The 13081-nt window shown below is 45.4% G+C and overlaps 46 non-coding genes across 46 annotated transcripts; all 46 read right to left on the bottom strand.

The window, feature by feature from the left end:
• Nucleotides 1-88: 88 nt before the first annotated feature.
• On the bottom strand, nt 89-160 carry TRNAT-CGU (transfer RNA threonine (anticodon CGU)). Its single transcript has one exon. It is a non-coding gene; the product is annotated as a tRNA-Thr (tRNA).
• Nucleotides 161-658: 498 nt separating this feature from the next.
• On the bottom strand, nt 659-730 carry TRNAT-UGU (transfer RNA threonine (anticodon UGU)). Its single transcript has one exon. It is a non-coding gene; the product is annotated as a tRNA-Thr (tRNA).
• Nucleotides 731-1036: 306 nt separating this feature from the next.
• On the bottom strand, nt 1037-1108 carry TRNAT-UGU (transfer RNA threonine (anticodon UGU)). Its single transcript has one exon. It is a non-coding gene; the product is annotated as a tRNA-Thr (tRNA).
• A 679-nt stretch (nt 1109-1787) lies between these two features.
• TRNAT-UGU (transfer RNA threonine (anticodon UGU)) lies at nt 1788-1859 on the bottom strand. The gene has a single exon. It is a non-coding gene; the product is annotated as a tRNA-Thr (tRNA).
• A 118-nt stretch (nt 1860-1977) lies between these two features.
• On the bottom strand, nt 1978-2049 carry TRNAT-CGU (transfer RNA threonine (anticodon CGU)). The gene has a single exon. It is a non-coding gene; the product is annotated as a tRNA-Thr (tRNA).
• A 117-nt stretch (nt 2050-2166) lies between these two features.
• On the bottom strand, nt 2167-2238 carry TRNAT-CGU (transfer RNA threonine (anticodon CGU)). Its single transcript has one exon. It is a non-coding gene; the product is annotated as a tRNA-Thr (tRNA).
• A 118-nt stretch (nt 2239-2356) lies between these two features.
• Nucleotides 2357-2428, bottom strand: TRNAT-CGU (transfer RNA threonine (anticodon CGU)). Its single transcript has one exon. It is a non-coding gene; the product is annotated as a tRNA-Thr (tRNA).
• Nucleotides 2429-2925: 497 nt separating this feature from the next.
• TRNAT-UGU (transfer RNA threonine (anticodon UGU)) lies at nt 2926-2997 on the bottom strand. The gene has a single exon. It is a non-coding gene; the product is annotated as a tRNA-Thr (tRNA).
• A 307-nt stretch (nt 2998-3304) lies between these two features.
• TRNAT-UGU (transfer RNA threonine (anticodon UGU)) lies at nt 3305-3376 on the bottom strand. Its single transcript has one exon. It is a non-coding gene; the product is annotated as a tRNA-Thr (tRNA).
• Nucleotides 3377-3494: 118 nt separating this feature from the next.
• Nucleotides 3495-3566, bottom strand: TRNAT-CGU (transfer RNA threonine (anticodon CGU)). The gene has a single exon. It is a non-coding gene; the product is annotated as a tRNA-Thr (tRNA).
• A 118-nt stretch (nt 3567-3684) lies between these two features.
• On the bottom strand, nt 3685-3756 carry TRNAT-UGU (transfer RNA threonine (anticodon UGU)). Its single transcript has one exon. It is a non-coding gene; the product is annotated as a tRNA-Thr (tRNA).
• Nucleotides 3757-4253: 497 nt separating this feature from the next.
• TRNAT-CGU (transfer RNA threonine (anticodon CGU)) lies at nt 4254-4325 on the bottom strand. Its single transcript has one exon. It is a non-coding gene; the product is annotated as a tRNA-Thr (tRNA).
• A 118-nt stretch (nt 4326-4443) lies between these two features.
• TRNAT-CGU (transfer RNA threonine (anticodon CGU)) lies at nt 4444-4515 on the bottom strand. Its single transcript has one exon. It is a non-coding gene; the product is annotated as a tRNA-Thr (tRNA).
• Nucleotides 4516-4822: 307 nt separating this feature from the next.
• Nucleotides 4823-4894, bottom strand: TRNAT-CGU (transfer RNA threonine (anticodon CGU)). The gene has a single exon. It is a non-coding gene; the product is annotated as a tRNA-Thr (tRNA).
• Nucleotides 4895-5201: 307 nt separating this feature from the next.
• On the bottom strand, nt 5202-5273 carry TRNAT-UGU (transfer RNA threonine (anticodon UGU)). Its single transcript has one exon. It is a non-coding gene; the product is annotated as a tRNA-Thr (tRNA).
• A 112-nt stretch (nt 5274-5385) lies between these two features.
• Nucleotides 5386-5457, bottom strand: TRNAT-UGU (transfer RNA threonine (anticodon UGU)). The gene has a single exon. It is a non-coding gene; the product is annotated as a tRNA-Thr (tRNA).
• A 308-nt stretch (nt 5458-5765) lies between these two features.
• TRNAT-CGU (transfer RNA threonine (anticodon CGU)) lies at nt 5766-5837 on the bottom strand. The gene has a single exon. It is a non-coding gene; the product is annotated as a tRNA-Thr (tRNA).
• Nucleotides 5838-5955: 118 nt separating this feature from the next.
• Nucleotides 5956-6027, bottom strand: TRNAT-UGU (transfer RNA threonine (anticodon UGU)). The gene has a single exon. It is a non-coding gene; the product is annotated as a tRNA-Thr (tRNA).
• A 117-nt stretch (nt 6028-6144) lies between these two features.
• On the bottom strand, nt 6145-6216 carry TRNAT-UGU (transfer RNA threonine (anticodon UGU)). The gene has a single exon. It is a non-coding gene; the product is annotated as a tRNA-Thr (tRNA).
• Nucleotides 6217-6334: 118 nt separating this feature from the next.
• TRNAT-CGU (transfer RNA threonine (anticodon CGU)) lies at nt 6335-6406 on the bottom strand. Its single transcript has one exon. It is a non-coding gene; the product is annotated as a tRNA-Thr (tRNA).
• A 498-nt stretch (nt 6407-6904) lies between these two features.
• On the bottom strand, nt 6905-6976 carry TRNAT-UGU (transfer RNA threonine (anticodon UGU)). Its single transcript has one exon. It is a non-coding gene; the product is annotated as a tRNA-Thr (tRNA).
• Nucleotides 6977-7094: 118 nt separating this feature from the next.
• On the bottom strand, nt 7095-7165 carry TRNAT-CGU (transfer RNA threonine (anticodon CGU)). Its single transcript has one exon. It is a non-coding gene; the product is annotated as a tRNA-Thr (tRNA).
• Nucleotides 7166-7283: 118 nt separating this feature from the next.
• On the bottom strand, nt 7284-7355 carry TRNAS-CGA (transfer RNA serine (anticodon CGA)). Its single transcript has one exon. It is a non-coding gene; the product is annotated as a tRNA-Ser (tRNA).
• Nucleotides 7356-7473: 118 nt separating this feature from the next.
• Nucleotides 7474-7545, bottom strand: TRNAT-UGU (transfer RNA threonine (anticodon UGU)). Its single transcript has one exon. It is a non-coding gene; the product is annotated as a tRNA-Thr (tRNA).
• A 118-nt stretch (nt 7546-7663) lies between these two features.
• TRNAT-CGU (transfer RNA threonine (anticodon CGU)) lies at nt 7664-7735 on the bottom strand. The gene has a single exon. It is a non-coding gene; the product is annotated as a tRNA-Thr (tRNA).
• A 118-nt stretch (nt 7736-7853) lies between these two features.
• Nucleotides 7854-7925, bottom strand: TRNAT-UGU (transfer RNA threonine (anticodon UGU)). The gene has a single exon. It is a non-coding gene; the product is annotated as a tRNA-Thr (tRNA).
• A 307-nt stretch (nt 7926-8232) lies between these two features.
• Nucleotides 8233-8305, bottom strand: TRNAT-UGU (transfer RNA threonine (anticodon UGU)). Its single transcript has one exon. It is a non-coding gene; the product is annotated as a tRNA-Thr (tRNA).
• A 116-nt stretch (nt 8306-8421) lies between these two features.
• On the bottom strand, nt 8422-8493 carry TRNAT-UGU (transfer RNA threonine (anticodon UGU)). Its single transcript has one exon. It is a non-coding gene; the product is annotated as a tRNA-Thr (tRNA).
• A 118-nt stretch (nt 8494-8611) lies between these two features.
• TRNAT-CGU (transfer RNA threonine (anticodon CGU)) lies at nt 8612-8683 on the bottom strand. The gene has a single exon. It is a non-coding gene; the product is annotated as a tRNA-Thr (tRNA).
• A 118-nt stretch (nt 8684-8801) lies between these two features.
• Nucleotides 8802-8873, bottom strand: TRNAT-CGU (transfer RNA threonine (anticodon CGU)). Its single transcript has one exon. It is a non-coding gene; the product is annotated as a tRNA-Thr (tRNA).
• Nucleotides 8874-9370: 497 nt separating this feature from the next.
• On the bottom strand, nt 9371-9442 carry TRNAT-UGU (transfer RNA threonine (anticodon UGU)). The gene has a single exon. It is a non-coding gene; the product is annotated as a tRNA-Thr (tRNA).
• Nucleotides 9443-9554: 112 nt separating this feature from the next.
• Nucleotides 9555-9626, bottom strand: TRNAT-UGU (transfer RNA threonine (anticodon UGU)). Its single transcript has one exon. It is a non-coding gene; the product is annotated as a tRNA-Thr (tRNA).
• A 308-nt stretch (nt 9627-9934) lies between these two features.
• Nucleotides 9935-10006, bottom strand: TRNAT-CGU (transfer RNA threonine (anticodon CGU)). Its single transcript has one exon. It is a non-coding gene; the product is annotated as a tRNA-Thr (tRNA).
• A 118-nt stretch (nt 10007-10124) lies between these two features.
• Nucleotides 10125-10196, bottom strand: TRNAT-UGU (transfer RNA threonine (anticodon UGU)). The gene has a single exon. It is a non-coding gene; the product is annotated as a tRNA-Thr (tRNA).
• Nucleotides 10197-10313: 117 nt separating this feature from the next.
• Nucleotides 10314-10385, bottom strand: TRNAT-UGU (transfer RNA threonine (anticodon UGU)). The gene has a single exon. It is a non-coding gene; the product is annotated as a tRNA-Thr (tRNA).
• A 118-nt stretch (nt 10386-10503) lies between these two features.
• Nucleotides 10504-10575, bottom strand: TRNAT-CGU (transfer RNA threonine (anticodon CGU)). The gene has a single exon. It is a non-coding gene; the product is annotated as a tRNA-Thr (tRNA).
• A 498-nt stretch (nt 10576-11073) lies between these two features.
• On the bottom strand, nt 11074-11145 carry TRNAT-UGU (transfer RNA threonine (anticodon UGU)). Its single transcript has one exon. It is a non-coding gene; the product is annotated as a tRNA-Thr (tRNA).
• Nucleotides 11146-11263: 118 nt separating this feature from the next.
• TRNAT-CGU (transfer RNA threonine (anticodon CGU)) lies at nt 11264-11334 on the bottom strand. The gene has a single exon. It is a non-coding gene; the product is annotated as a tRNA-Thr (tRNA).
• A 118-nt stretch (nt 11335-11452) lies between these two features.
• TRNAS-CGA (transfer RNA serine (anticodon CGA)) lies at nt 11453-11524 on the bottom strand. Its single transcript has one exon. It is a non-coding gene; the product is annotated as a tRNA-Ser (tRNA).
• Nucleotides 11525-11642: 118 nt separating this feature from the next.
• Nucleotides 11643-11714, bottom strand: TRNAT-UGU (transfer RNA threonine (anticodon UGU)). Its single transcript has one exon. It is a non-coding gene; the product is annotated as a tRNA-Thr (tRNA).
• A 118-nt stretch (nt 11715-11832) lies between these two features.
• Nucleotides 11833-11904, bottom strand: TRNAT-CGU (transfer RNA threonine (anticodon CGU)). The gene has a single exon. It is a non-coding gene; the product is annotated as a tRNA-Thr (tRNA).
• A 118-nt stretch (nt 11905-12022) lies between these two features.
• TRNAT-UGU (transfer RNA threonine (anticodon UGU)) lies at nt 12023-12094 on the bottom strand. Its single transcript has one exon. It is a non-coding gene; the product is annotated as a tRNA-Thr (tRNA).
• Nucleotides 12095-12401: 307 nt separating this feature from the next.
• TRNAT-UGU (transfer RNA threonine (anticodon UGU)) lies at nt 12402-12474 on the bottom strand. The gene has a single exon. It is a non-coding gene; the product is annotated as a tRNA-Thr (tRNA).
• Nucleotides 12475-12590: 116 nt separating this feature from the next.
• On the bottom strand, nt 12591-12662 carry TRNAT-UGU (transfer RNA threonine (anticodon UGU)). Its single transcript has one exon. It is a non-coding gene; the product is annotated as a tRNA-Thr (tRNA).
• Nucleotides 12663-12780: 118 nt separating this feature from the next.
• TRNAT-CGU (transfer RNA threonine (anticodon CGU)) lies at nt 12781-12852 on the bottom strand. Its single transcript has one exon. It is a non-coding gene; the product is annotated as a tRNA-Thr (tRNA).
• A 118-nt stretch (nt 12853-12970) lies between these two features.
• TRNAT-CGU (transfer RNA threonine (anticodon CGU)) lies at nt 12971-13042 on the bottom strand. The gene has a single exon. It is a non-coding gene; the product is annotated as a tRNA-Thr (tRNA).
• Between the last annotated feature and the right edge of the window lie 39 nt (nt 13043-13081).

The following is a 13081-nucleotide window of genomic DNA, read 5'->3' as shown; positions in this document are numbered from 1 at the left end:
AAAGCACAGCGGACGCTATACGAGGGAAAACTGGTTCCTCGTTATCCGAACGTTCCTGAGTAACCATAAGAAATATAAAAATAACTAATGCCGCCAGTGAGGTTTGAACTCACGACCCCTGGTTTACGAGACCAGTGCTCTACCACTGAGCTATTACGGCCGGTGACAGCGTCCAACCAACAGTTACATGAAAGCACAGCTGACGCTATACGAGGGAAAGCTAGTTCCTAGTTGTCCGAACGTTCATGACTAACCATAAAAATAATAAAAATAACTAATGCCGCCAGTGAGGTTTGAACTCAAGACCCCTGGTTTACAAGACCACTGCTCTACCACTTACCTATAGCGGCCGATGAAAGTGTCCAACCAACATTTGCATCAAAGCACAGCTGTCGCCATACGAGGGAAAACTGTTTCTCGTTATCCGAACGTTCATGAATAACCATAAAAATAATAAAAAAAAACTAATGCCGCCAGTGAGGCTTGAACTCACCAACCCTGGGTTACGAGACTGGTGCTCTACCACTGAGCTAAAGCGGCCGGTGCCAGCGTCCAACCAACAGTTACATCAAAGCACAGCTGACGCTATACTAGGGAAAACTGGTTCCTCGTTATCCGAACGTTCATGAGTAACCATAAGAATAATAAAAATAACTAATGCCGCCAGTGAGGTTTGAACTCACGACCCCTGGTTTACAAGACCAGTGCTCTACCACTGAGCTATAGCAGCCGGTGAAAGCGTCCAACCAACATTTGCATCAAAGCACAGCTGTCGCCATACGAGGAAAAACTGGTGCCTCGTTATCCGAAAGTTTATGACTACCCATAAAAGTAATAAAGGAACTAATTCCGTCAGTGAGGTTAGAACTCACGACCCCTGGTTTACGAGACCAGTGCTCTACCACAGAGCTATAGCGGCCGGTGAAAGAGTCCAACCAACAGTTACATCAAAGCACAGCTGTCGCTATATGCGGGAAAACTGTTTCTCGTTATCCGAACGTTCATGAATAACCATAAAAATAATAAAAATCACTAATGCCGCCAGTGAGGTACCAACTCAAGACCCCTGGTTTACAAGACCAGTGCTCTACCACTGAGCTATAGCGGCCGATTAAAGTGTCCAACCAACATTTGCATCAAAGCACAGCTGTCGCCATACGAGAAAAAACTGGTTCCTCGTTATCCGAACGTTCATGAATAACCATAAAAATAATAAAAATAACTAATGCCGCCAGTGAGGCTTGAACTCACCAACCCTGGTTTACGAGACCAGTGCTCTACCACTGAGCTATAGGAGCCGGTGACAGCGTCCAACCAACCGTAACATCAAAGCACAGCTGACGCTATACGAGGGAAAACTGATTCCTCGTTATTTGAACGTTCATGAGTAATCATAAAAATAATAAAAATAACTAATCCCGCCAGTGAGGTTTGAACTCACGACCCCTGGTTTACGAGACCAGCGCTCTACCACTGAGGCTGGTGAAAGCGTCCAACCAACAGTTGCATCAAAGCACAGCTGTTGCTATACGAGAAAAAACTGGTTCCTCGTTATCCGAACGTGTATGAGTACCCATAAAAATAATAAAGGAACTAATACCGCCAGTGAGGTTTGAACTCACGACCCCTTGTTTACGAGACGAGTGCTCTACCACTGAGCTATTGCGGCCGATGAAAGCGTCCAACCAACAGTTGCATCAAAGCACAGCAGTCGGTATACGAGAGAAACCTTTTTCCTCAATATCCGAACGATCATGAATGCCCATGAAAATAATGAAAATAACAAATGCCGCCAGTGAGGTTTGAACTCACGGCCCCTGGTTTACAAGACCAGTGATCTACCACTGAGCTATAGCGGCCTGTGAAAGCGTCCAGCCAACAGTTGCATCAAAGCACAGCTGTTGCTATACGACGGAAAACTGGTTCCTCGTTATCCGAAAGTTTATCAATACCAACAAAATTAATAAAAATAAGTAATGCCGCCAGTGAGGTTTGAACTCACGACCCCTGGTTTACGAGACCAGTGCTCTACCACTGAGCTATAGCGGCCGGTGACAGCGTCCAATCAACAGTTACATGAAAGCACAGCTGACGCTATACGAGGGAAAACTAGTTCCTCGTTATCCGAACGTTCATGAGTAACCATAAAAATAATAAAGGAACTAATTCCGCCAGTGAGGTTTGAACTCACGACCCCTGGTTTACGAGACCAGTGCTCTACCACTGAGCTATTGCGGCCGATAAAAGCGTCCAACCAACAGTTGCATCAACGCACAGCAGTCGGTATACGAGAGAAAAATTGTTCCTCAATATCCGAACGATCCTGAGTACTCATAAGAATAATGAAAATAACAAATGCCGCCAGTGAGGTTTGAACTCACGACCCCTGGTTTACGAGACCAGTGCTCTACCACTGAGCTATAGCGGCCGATGAAAGTGTCCAACCAACATTTGCATCAAAGCACAGCTGTCGCAATACGAGGAAAAACTGGTTCCTCGTTATCCGAACGTTCATGAATAACCATAAAAATAATAAAAATAACTAATGCCGCCAGTGAGGCTTGAACTCACAAACCCTGGTTTACGAGACCAGTGCTCTACCAATGAGCTATAGCGGCCTGTGAAACCGTCCAGCCAACAGTTGCATCAAAGCACAGCTGTTGCTATACGAGGGAAAACTGGTTCCTCGTTATCCGAAAGTTTATGAGTACCCATAAAAATAATAAAAGAACTAATTCCGCCAGTGAGGTTAGAACTCACGACGCCTGGTTTACGAGACCAGTGCTGTACCACTGAGCTATAGCGGCCGGTGAAAGCGTCCAAGCAACAGTTACATCAAATCACAGCTGTTGCTATACGAGGGAAAACTAGTTTCTCGTTATCCGAACGTTCATGAATACCAACAAAAATAATAAAAATAAGTAATTCCGCCAGTGGGGTTTGAGCTCACGACCCCTGGTTTACAAGACCAGTACTCTACCACTGAGCTATCGCGGCAGATGAAAGTGCCCAACCAACATTTGCATGAAAGCACTGATGTCGCCATACGAGAGAAAACTGGTTCCTCGTTATCCGAACGTTTATGAGTACCCATAAAAATAATAAAGGAACTACTTCCGCCAGTGAGGTTTGAACTCACGACCCCTGGTTTACGAGACTAGTGCTCTACCACTGAGCTATAGCGGCCGGTGACAGCGTCCAACCAACAGTTACATCAAAGCACAGCTGACGCTATGCTAGGGAAAACAGGTTCCTCGTTATCCGAACGTTCATGAGTAACCATAAGAATAATAAAAATAACTAATGCCGCCAGTGAGGTTTGAACTCACGACCCCTGGTTTACAAGACCAGTGCTCTACCACAGAGCTATAGCAGCCGGTGAAAGCGTCCAACCAACAGTTACATCAAATCACAGCTGTTGCTATACGAGAAAAAACTGGTTTCTCGTTATCCGAACGTTCATCAATAACCATAAAAATAATAAAAATAACTAATGCCGCCAGTGAGGCTTGAACTCACCAACCCTGGTTTACGAGACCAGTGCTCTACCACTGAGCTATAGCGGCCGGTGACAGCGTCCAACAAACAGTTACATCAAAGCACAGCTGACGCTATACGAGGGAAAACTGTTTGCTCGTTATCCGAACGTTCATGAGTACCCATAAAAATAATAAAAATAACAATTGCCGCCAGTGAGGTTCAAACTCACGACCCCTGGTTTACAAGAGCAGTGCTCTACCACTGAGCTATACCGGCCGATGAATGTGTCCAACCAACATTTGCATCAAAGCACAGCTGTCGCCATACGAGGGAAAACTGGTTCCTCATTATCCGAAAGTTTATGACTACCCATAAAAGTAATAAAGGAACTAATTCCGTCAGTGAGGTTAGAACTCACGACCCCTGGTTTACGAGACCAGTGCTCTACCACTGAGCTATAGTGGCCGGTGAAAGAGTCCAACTAACAGTTACATCAAAGCACAGCTGTCGCTATACGCGGGAAAACTGGTTTCTCGTTATCCGAACGTTCATGAATAACAATAAAAATAATAAAAATAACTAATGCCGCCAGTGAGGTTTCAACTCAAGACCCCTGGTTTACAAGACCTGTGCTCTACCACTGAGCTATAGCAGCCGATGAAAGTGTCCAACCAACATTTGCATTAAAGCACAGCAGTTGGTATACGTGAAAAAACTTGTTCCTCAATATCCGAACGATCCTGAGTACTCATAAGAATAATGAAAATAACTAATGCCGCCAGGGAGGTTTGAACTCACGACCCCTGGTTTACGAGACCAGTGCTCTACCACTGAGCTATAGCGGCCGATGAAAGTGCCCAACCAACATTTGCATCAAAGCACAGCTGTCGCCATTCGAGAAAAAACTGGTTCCTCGTTATCCGAACGTTCATGAGTACTCATAAAAATAATAAAAATAACTAATGCCGCCAGTGAGGCTTGAACTCACCAACCCTGGTTTACGAGACCAGTGCTCTACCACTGAGCTATAGCGGCCGGTGACAGCGTCCAACCAACAGTAACATCAAAGCACAGCTGACGCTATACGAGGGAAAACTGATTCCTCGTTATCCGAACGTTCATGAGTACCCATAAAAATAATAAAGGAACTAATACCGCCAGTGAGGTTTGAAATCACGACCCCTTGCTTACGAGACCAGTGCTCTACCACTGAGCTATTGCGGCCGATGAAAGCGTCCAACCAACAGTTGCATCAAAGCACAGCAGTCGGTATACGAGAGAAACCTTTTTCCTCAATATCCGAACGATCATGAATGCCCATGAAAATAATGAAAATAACAAATGCCGCCAGTGAGGTTTGAACTCACGGCCCCTGGTTTACGAGACCAGTGCTCTACAACTGAGCTATAGCGGCCGGTGACAGCGTCCAATCAACAGTTACATGAAAGCACAGCTGACGCTATACGACGGAAAACTAGTTCCTCGTTATCCGAACGTTCATGAGTAACCATAAAAATAATAAGGGAACTAATACCGCCAGTGAGGTTTGAACTCACGACCCCTTGTTTACGAGACCAGTGCTCTACCACTGAGCTATTGCGGCCGATGAAAGCGTCCAACCAACAGTTGCATCAAAGCACAGCAGTCGGTATACGAGAGAAACCTTTTTCCTCAATATCCGAACGATCATGAATGCCCATGAAAATAATGAAAATAACAAATGCCGCCAGTGAGGTTTGAACTCACGGCCCCTGGTTTACAAGACCAGTGCTCTACCACTGAGCTATAGCGGCCTGTGAAAGCGTCCAGCCAACAGTTGCATCAAAGCACAACTGACGCTATACGAGGGAAAACCGGTCCCTCGTTATCCGAACAATCATGTATAAAACTATTGAAAATAAAAAATGCCGCCAGTGAGCTTTGAACTCACGACCCCTGGTTTACAAGACCAGTGCTCTACCACTGAGCTATAGCGGCCTGTGAAAGCGTCCAGCCAACAGTTGCATCAAAGCACAGCTGCTGCTATACGAGGAAAAACTGGTTTCTCGTTATCCGAACGTTCATGAGTACCCATAAAAATAATGAAAATAACTAATGCCGCCAGTGAGGTTAAAACTCACGACTCCTGGTTCACGAGACCAGTGCTCTACCACTGAGCTATAGCGGCCGGTGAAAGCGTCCAACCAACAGTTACATCAAATCACAGCTGTTGCTATACGAGGGAAAACTAGTTTCTCGTTATCCGAACGTTCATGAATACCAACAAAAATAATAAAAATAAGTAAATCCGCCAGTGAGGTTTGAACTCACGACCCCTGGTTTACGAGACCAGTGCTCTACCACTGAGCTATAGCGGCCCGTGACAGCGTCCAACCAACAGTTACATCAAAGCACAGCAGTTGGTATACGAGAAAAAACTAGTTCCTCGTTATCCGAACGTTCATGAGTAACCATAAGAATAATAAAAATAATTAATGCCGCCAGTGAGGTTTGAACTCACGACCCCTGGTTTACAAGACCAGTGCTCTACCACTCAGCTATAGCGGCCGATGAAAGTGTCCAACCAACATTTGCATCAAAGCACTGCTGTCGCCATACGAGAGAAAACTGGTTCCTGGTTATCCGAACGTTTATGAGTACCCATAAAAATAATGAAGGAACTAATTCCGCCAGTGAGGTTTGAACTCACGACCCCTGGTTTACAAGACCAGTGCTCTACCACTGAGCTATAGCGGCCGGTGACAGCGTCCAACCAACAGTTACATCAAAGCACAGCGGACGCTATACGAGGGAAAACTGGTTCCTCGTTATCCGAACGTTCCTGAGTAACCATAAGAAATATAAAAATAACTAATGCCGCCAGTGAGGTTTGAACTCACGACCCCTGGTTTACGAGACCAGTGCTCTACAACTGAGCTATAGCGGCCGGTGACAGCGTCCAACCAACAGCTGCATGAAAGCACAGCTGACGCTATACGAGGGAAAGCTAGTTCCTAGTTATCCGAACGTTCATGACTAACCACAAAATAATAAAAATAACTAATGCCGCCAGTGAGGTTTGAACTCAAGACCCCTGGTTTACAAGACCACTGCTCTACCACTTACCTATAGCGGCCGATGAAAGTGTCCAACCAACATTTGCATCAAAGCACAGCTGTCGCCATACGAGGGAAAACTGGTTCCTCGTTATCCGAACGTTCATGAATAACCATAAAAATAACAAAAAAAAACTAATGCCGCCAGTGAGGCTTGAACTCACCAACCCTGGTTTACGAGACTAGTGCTCTACCACTGAGCTAAAGCGGCCGGTGACAGCGTCCAACCAACAGTTACATCAAAGCACAGCTGACGCTATACTAAGGAAAACTGGTTCCTCGTTATCCGAACGTTCATGAGTAACCATAAGAATAATAAAAATAACTAATGCCGCCAGTGAGGTTTGAACTCACGACCCCTGGTTTACAAGACCAGTGCTCTACCACTGAGCTATAGCAGCCGGTGAAAGCGTCCAACCAACAGTTACATCAAATCACAGCTGTTGCTATGCGAGAAAAAACTGGTTTCTCGTTATCCGAACGTTCATGAATAACCATAAAAATAATAAAAATAACTAATGCCGCCAGTGAGGTTTGAACTCACGACCCCTGGTTTACGAGACCAGTGCTCTACCACTGAGCATAGCGGCCGGTGAAAGTGTCGAACCAAAAGTTGCATCAAAGCACAGCAGTTGGTATACGAGAAAAAACTGGTTCCTCGTTATCCGAACGTTCATGAGTAACCATAAGAATAATAAAAATAACTAATGCCGCCAGTGAGGTTTGAACTCACGACCCCTGGTTTTCGAGACTAGTGCTCTACCACTGAGCTAAGGCGGCCGGTGACAGCGTCCAACCAACAGTTACATCAAAGCACAGCTGACGCTATACTAGGGAAAACTGGTTGCTCGTTATCCGAACGTTCATGAGTAACCATAAGAATAATAAAAATAACTAATGCCGCCAGTGAGGTTTGAACTCACGACCCCTGGTTTACAAGACCAGTGCTCTACCACTGAACTATAGCAGCCGGTGAAAGCGTCCAACCAACAGTTACATCAAATCACAGCTGTTGCTATACGAGAAAAAACTGGTTTCTCGTTATCCGAACGTTCATGAATAACCATAAAAATAATAAAAATAACTAATGCCGCCAGTGAGGCTTGAACTCACCAACCCTGGTTTACGAGACCAGTGCTCTACCACTGAGCTATAGCGGCCGGTGACAGCGTCCAACAAACAGTTACATCAAAGCACAGCTGACGCTATACGAGGGAAAACTGTTTGCTCGTTATCCGAACGTTCATGAGTACCCATAAAAATAATAAAAATAACTATTGCCGCCAGTGAGTTTTAAACTCACGACCCCTGGTTTACAAGACCAGTGCTCTACCACTGAGCTATACCGGCCAATGAAAGTGTCCAACCAACATTTGCATCAAAGCACAGCTGTCGCCATACGAGGAAAAACTGGTTCCTCGTTATCCGAAAGTTTATGACTACCCATAAAAGTAATAAAGGAACTAATTCCGTCAGTGAGGTTAGAACTCACGACCCCTGGTTTACGAGACCAGTGCTCTACCACAGAGCTATAGCGGCCGGTGAAAGAGTCCAACCAACAGTTACATCAAAGCACAGCTGTCGCTATATGCGGGAAAACTGGTTTCTCGTTATCCGAACGTTCATGAATAACCATAAAAATAATAAAAATCACTAATGACGCCAGTGAGGTTTCAACTCACGACCCCTGGTTTACAAGACCAGTGCTCTACCACTGAGCTATAGCAGCCGATGAAAGTGTCCAACCAACATTTGCATTAAAGCACAGCTGTCGCCATACGAGGGAAAACTGGTTCCTCATTATCCGAACGTTTCTGAGTACCCATAAAAATAATAAAGGAACTAATTCCGCCAGTGAGGTTTGAACTCACGACCCCTGGTTTACAAGACCAGTGCTCTACCACTGAGCTATAGCGGCCGGTGAGAGCATCCAACCAACAGTTACATCAAAGCACAGCGGACGCTATACGAGGGAAAACTGGTTCCTCGTTATCCGAACGTTCCTGAGTAACCATAAGAAATATAAAAATAACTAATGCCGCCAGTGAGGTTTGAACTCACGTCCCCTGGTTTACGAGACCAGTGCTCTACCACTGAGCTATAGCGGCCGGTGACAGCGTCCAACCAACATTTGCATCAAAGCACAGCTGTCGCTATACGAAAAAAAAACTGGTTCCTCGTTATCCGAAAGTTTATGACTACCCATAAAATTATAAAAATAACAAATGCCGCCAGTGAGGCTTGAACTCACCAACCCTGGTTTACGAGACCAGTGCTCTACCACTGAGCTATAGCGGCCGGTGACAGCGTCCAACAAACAGTTACATCAAAGCACAGCTGACGCTATACGAGGGAAAACTGTTTGCTCGTTATCCGAACGTTCATGAGTACCCATAAAAATAATAAAAATAACTATTGCCGCCAGCGAGGTTTAAACTCACGACCCCTGGTTTACGAGACCAGTGCTCTACAACTGAGCTATAGCGGCCGGTGACAGCGTCCAATCAACAGTTACATGAAAGCACAGCTGACGCTATACGACGGAAAACTAGTTCCTCGTTATCCGAACGTTCATGAGTAACCATAAAAATAATAAGGGAACTAATACCGCCAGTGAGGTTTGAACTCACGACCCCTTGTTTACGAGACCAGTGCTCTACCACTGAGCTATTGCGGCCGATGAAAGCGTCCAACCAACAGTTGCATCAAAGCACAGCAGTCGGTATACGAGAGAAACCTTTTTCCTCAATATCCGAACGATCATGAATGCCCATGAAAATAATGAAAATAACAAATGCCGCCAGTGAGGTTTGAACTCACGGCCCCTGGTTTACAAGACCAGTGCTCTACCACTGAGCTATAGCGGCCTGTGAAAGCGTCCAGCCAACAGTTGCATCAAAGCACAACTGACGCTATACGAGGGAAAACCGGTCCCTCGTTATCCGAACAATCATGTATAAAACTATTGAAAATAAAAAATGCCGCCAGTGAGCTTTGAACTCACGACCCCTGGTTTACAAGACCAGTGCTCTACCACTGAGCTATAGCGGCCTGTGAAAGCGTCCAGCCAACAGTTGCATCAAAGCACAGCTGCTGCTATACGAGGAAAAACTGGTTTCTCGTTATCCGAACGTTCATGAGTACCCATAAAAATAATGAAAATAACTAATGCCGCCAGTGAGGTTAAAACTCACGACTCCTGGTTCACGAGACCAGTGCTCTACCACTGAGCTATAGCGGCCGGTGAAAGCGTCCAACCAACAGTTACATCAAATCACAGCTGTTGCTATACGAGGGAAAACTAGTTTCTCGTTATCCGAACGTTCATGAATACCAACAAAAATAATAAAAATAAGTAAATCCGCCAGTGAGGTTTGAACTCACGACCCCTGGTTTACGAGACCAGTGCTCTACCACTGAGCTATAGCGGCCCGTGACAGCGTCCAACCAACAGTTACATCAAAGCACAGCAGTTGGTATACGAGAAAAAACTAGTTCCTCGTTATCCGAACGTTCATGAGTAACCATAAGAATAATAAAAATAATTAATGCCGCCAGTGAGGTTTGAACTCACGACCCCTGGTTTACAAGACCAGTGCTCTACCACTCAGCTATAGCGGCCGATGAAAGTGTCCAACCAACATTTGCATCAAAGCACTGCTGTCGCCATACGAGAGAAAACTGGTTCCTGGTTATCCGAACGTTTATGAGTACCCATAAAAATAATGAAGGAACTAATTCCGCCAGTGAGGTTTGAACTCACGACCCCTGGTTTACAAGACCAGTGCTCTACCACTGAGCTATAGCGGCCGGTGACAGCGTCCAACCAACAGTTACATCAAAGCACAGCGGACGCTATACGAGGGAAAACTGGTTCCTCGTTATCCGAACGTTCCTGAGTAACCATAAGAAATATAAAAATAACTAATGCCGCCAGTGAGGTTTGAACTCACGACCCCTGGTTTACGAGACCAGTGCTCTACAACTGAGCTATAGCGGCCGGTGACAGCGTCCAACCAACAGCTGCATGAAAGCACAGCTGACGCTATACGAGGGAAAGCTAGTTCCTAGTTATCCGAACGTTCATGACTAACCACAAAATAATAAAAATAACTAATGCCGCCAGTGAGGTTTGAACTCAAGACCCCTGGTTTACAAGACCACTGCTCTACCACTTACCTATAGCGGCCGATGAAAGTGTCCAACCAACATTTGCATCAAAGCACAGCTGTCGCCATACGAGGGAAAACTGGTTCCTCGTTATCCGAACGTTCATGAATAACCATAAAAATAACAAAAAAAAACTAATGCCGCCAGTGAGGCTTGAACTCACCAACCCTGGTTTACGAGACTAGTGCTCTACCACTGAGCTAAAGCGGCCGGTGACAGCGTCCAACCAACAGTTACATCAAAGCACAGCTGACGCTATACTAAGGAAAACTGGTTCCTCGTTATCCGAACGTTCATGAGTAACCATAAGAATAATAAAAATAACTAATGCCGCCAGTGAGGTTTGAACTCACGACCCCTGGTTTACAAGACCAGTGCTCTACCACTGAGCTATAGCAGCCGGTGAAAGCGTCCAACCAACAGTTACATCAAATCACAGCTGTTGCTATGCGAGAAAAAACTGGTTTCTCGTTATCCGAACGTTCATGAATAACCATAAAAATAATAAAAATAACTAATGCCGCCAGTGAGGTTTGAACTCACGACCCCTGGTTTACGAGACCAGTGCTCTACCACTGAGCATAGCGGCCGGTGAAAGTGTCGAACCAAAAGTTGCATCAAAGCACAGCAGTTGGTATACGAGAAAAAACTGGTTCCTCGTTATCCGAACGTTCATGAGTAACCATAAGAATAATAAAAATAACTAATGCCGCCAGTGAGGTTTGAACTCACGACCCCTGGTTTTCGAGACTAGTGCTCTACCACTGAGCTAAGGCGGCCGGTGACAGCGTCCAACCAACAGTTACATCAAAGCACAGCTGACGCTATACTAGGGAAAACTGGTTGCTCGTTATCCGAACGTTCATGAGTAACCATAAGAATAATAAAAATAACTAATGCCGCCAGTGAGGTTTGAACTCACGACCCCTGGTTTACAAGACCAGTGCTCTACCACTGAACTATAGCAGCCGGTGAAAGCGTCCAACCAACAGTTACATCAAATCACAGCTGTTGCTATACGAGAAAAAACTGGTTTCTCGTTATCCGAACGTTCATGAATAACCATAAAAATAATAAAAATAACTAATGCCGCCAGTGAGGCTTGAACTCACCAACCCTGGTTTACGAGACCAGTGCTCTACCACTGAGCTATAGCGGCCGGTGACAGCGTCCAACAAACAGTTACATCAAAGCACAGCTGACGCTATACGAGGGAAAACTGTTTGCTCGTTATCCGAACGTTCATGAGTACCCATAAAAATAATAAAAATAACTATTGCCGCCAGTGAGTTTTAAACTCACGACCCCTGGTTTACAAGACCAGTGCTCTACCACTGAGCTATACCGGCCAATGAAAGTGTCCAACCAACATTTGCATCAAAGCACAGCTGTCGCCATACGAGGAAAAACTGGTTCCTCGTTATCCGAAAGTTTATGACTACCCATAAAAGTAATAAAGGAACTAATTCCGTCAGTGAGGTTAGAACTCACGACCCCTGGTTTACGAGACCAGTGCTCTACCACAGAGCTATAGCGGCCGGTGAAAGAGTCCAACCAACAGTTACATCAAAGCACAGCTGTCGCTATATGCGGGAAAACTGGTTTCTCGTTATCCGAACGTTCATGAATAACCATAAAAATAATAAAAATCACTAATGACGCCAGTGAGGTTTCAACTCACGACCCCTGGTTTACAAGACCAGTGCTCTACCACTGAGCTATAGCAGCCGATGAAAGTGTCCAACCAACATTTGCATTAAAGCACAGCTGTCGCCATACGAGGGAAAACTGGTTCCTCATTATCCGAACGTTTCTGAGTACCCATAAAAATAATAAAGGAACTAATTCCGCCAGTGAGGTTTGAACTCACGACCCCTGGTTTACAAGACCAGTGCTCTACCACTGAGCTATAGCGGCCGGTGAGAGCATCCAACCAACAGTTACATCAAAGCACAGCGGACGCTATACGAGGGAAAACTGGTTCCTCGTTATCCGAACGTTCCTGAGTAACCATAAGAAATATAAAAATAACTAATGCCGCCAGTGAGGTTTGAACTCACGTCCCCTGGTTTACGAGACCAGTGCTCTACCACTGAGCTATAGCGGCCGGTGACAGCGTCCAACCAACATTTGCATCAAAGCACAGCTGTCGCTATACGAAAAAAAAACTGGTTCCTCGTTATCCGAAAGTTTATGACTACCCATAAAATTATAAAAATAACAAATGCCGCCAGTGAGGCTTGAACTCACCAACCCTGGTTTACGAGACCAGTGCTCTACCACTGAGCTATAGCGGCCGGTGACAGCGTCCAACAAACAGTTACATCAAAGCACAG

The sequence above is a fragment of the Rhipicephalus microplus genome, chromosome 4 (assembly GCF_043290135.1).
Source record: "Rhipicephalus microplus isolate Deutch F79 chromosome 4, USDA_Rmic, whole genome shotgun sequence".
Classification (NCBI taxonomy): Eukaryota; Metazoa; Arthropoda; class Arachnida; order Ixodida; family Ixodidae; genus Rhipicephalus; species Rhipicephalus microplus.
This window is presented reverse-complemented; position numbering and strand designations above follow the sequence as displayed.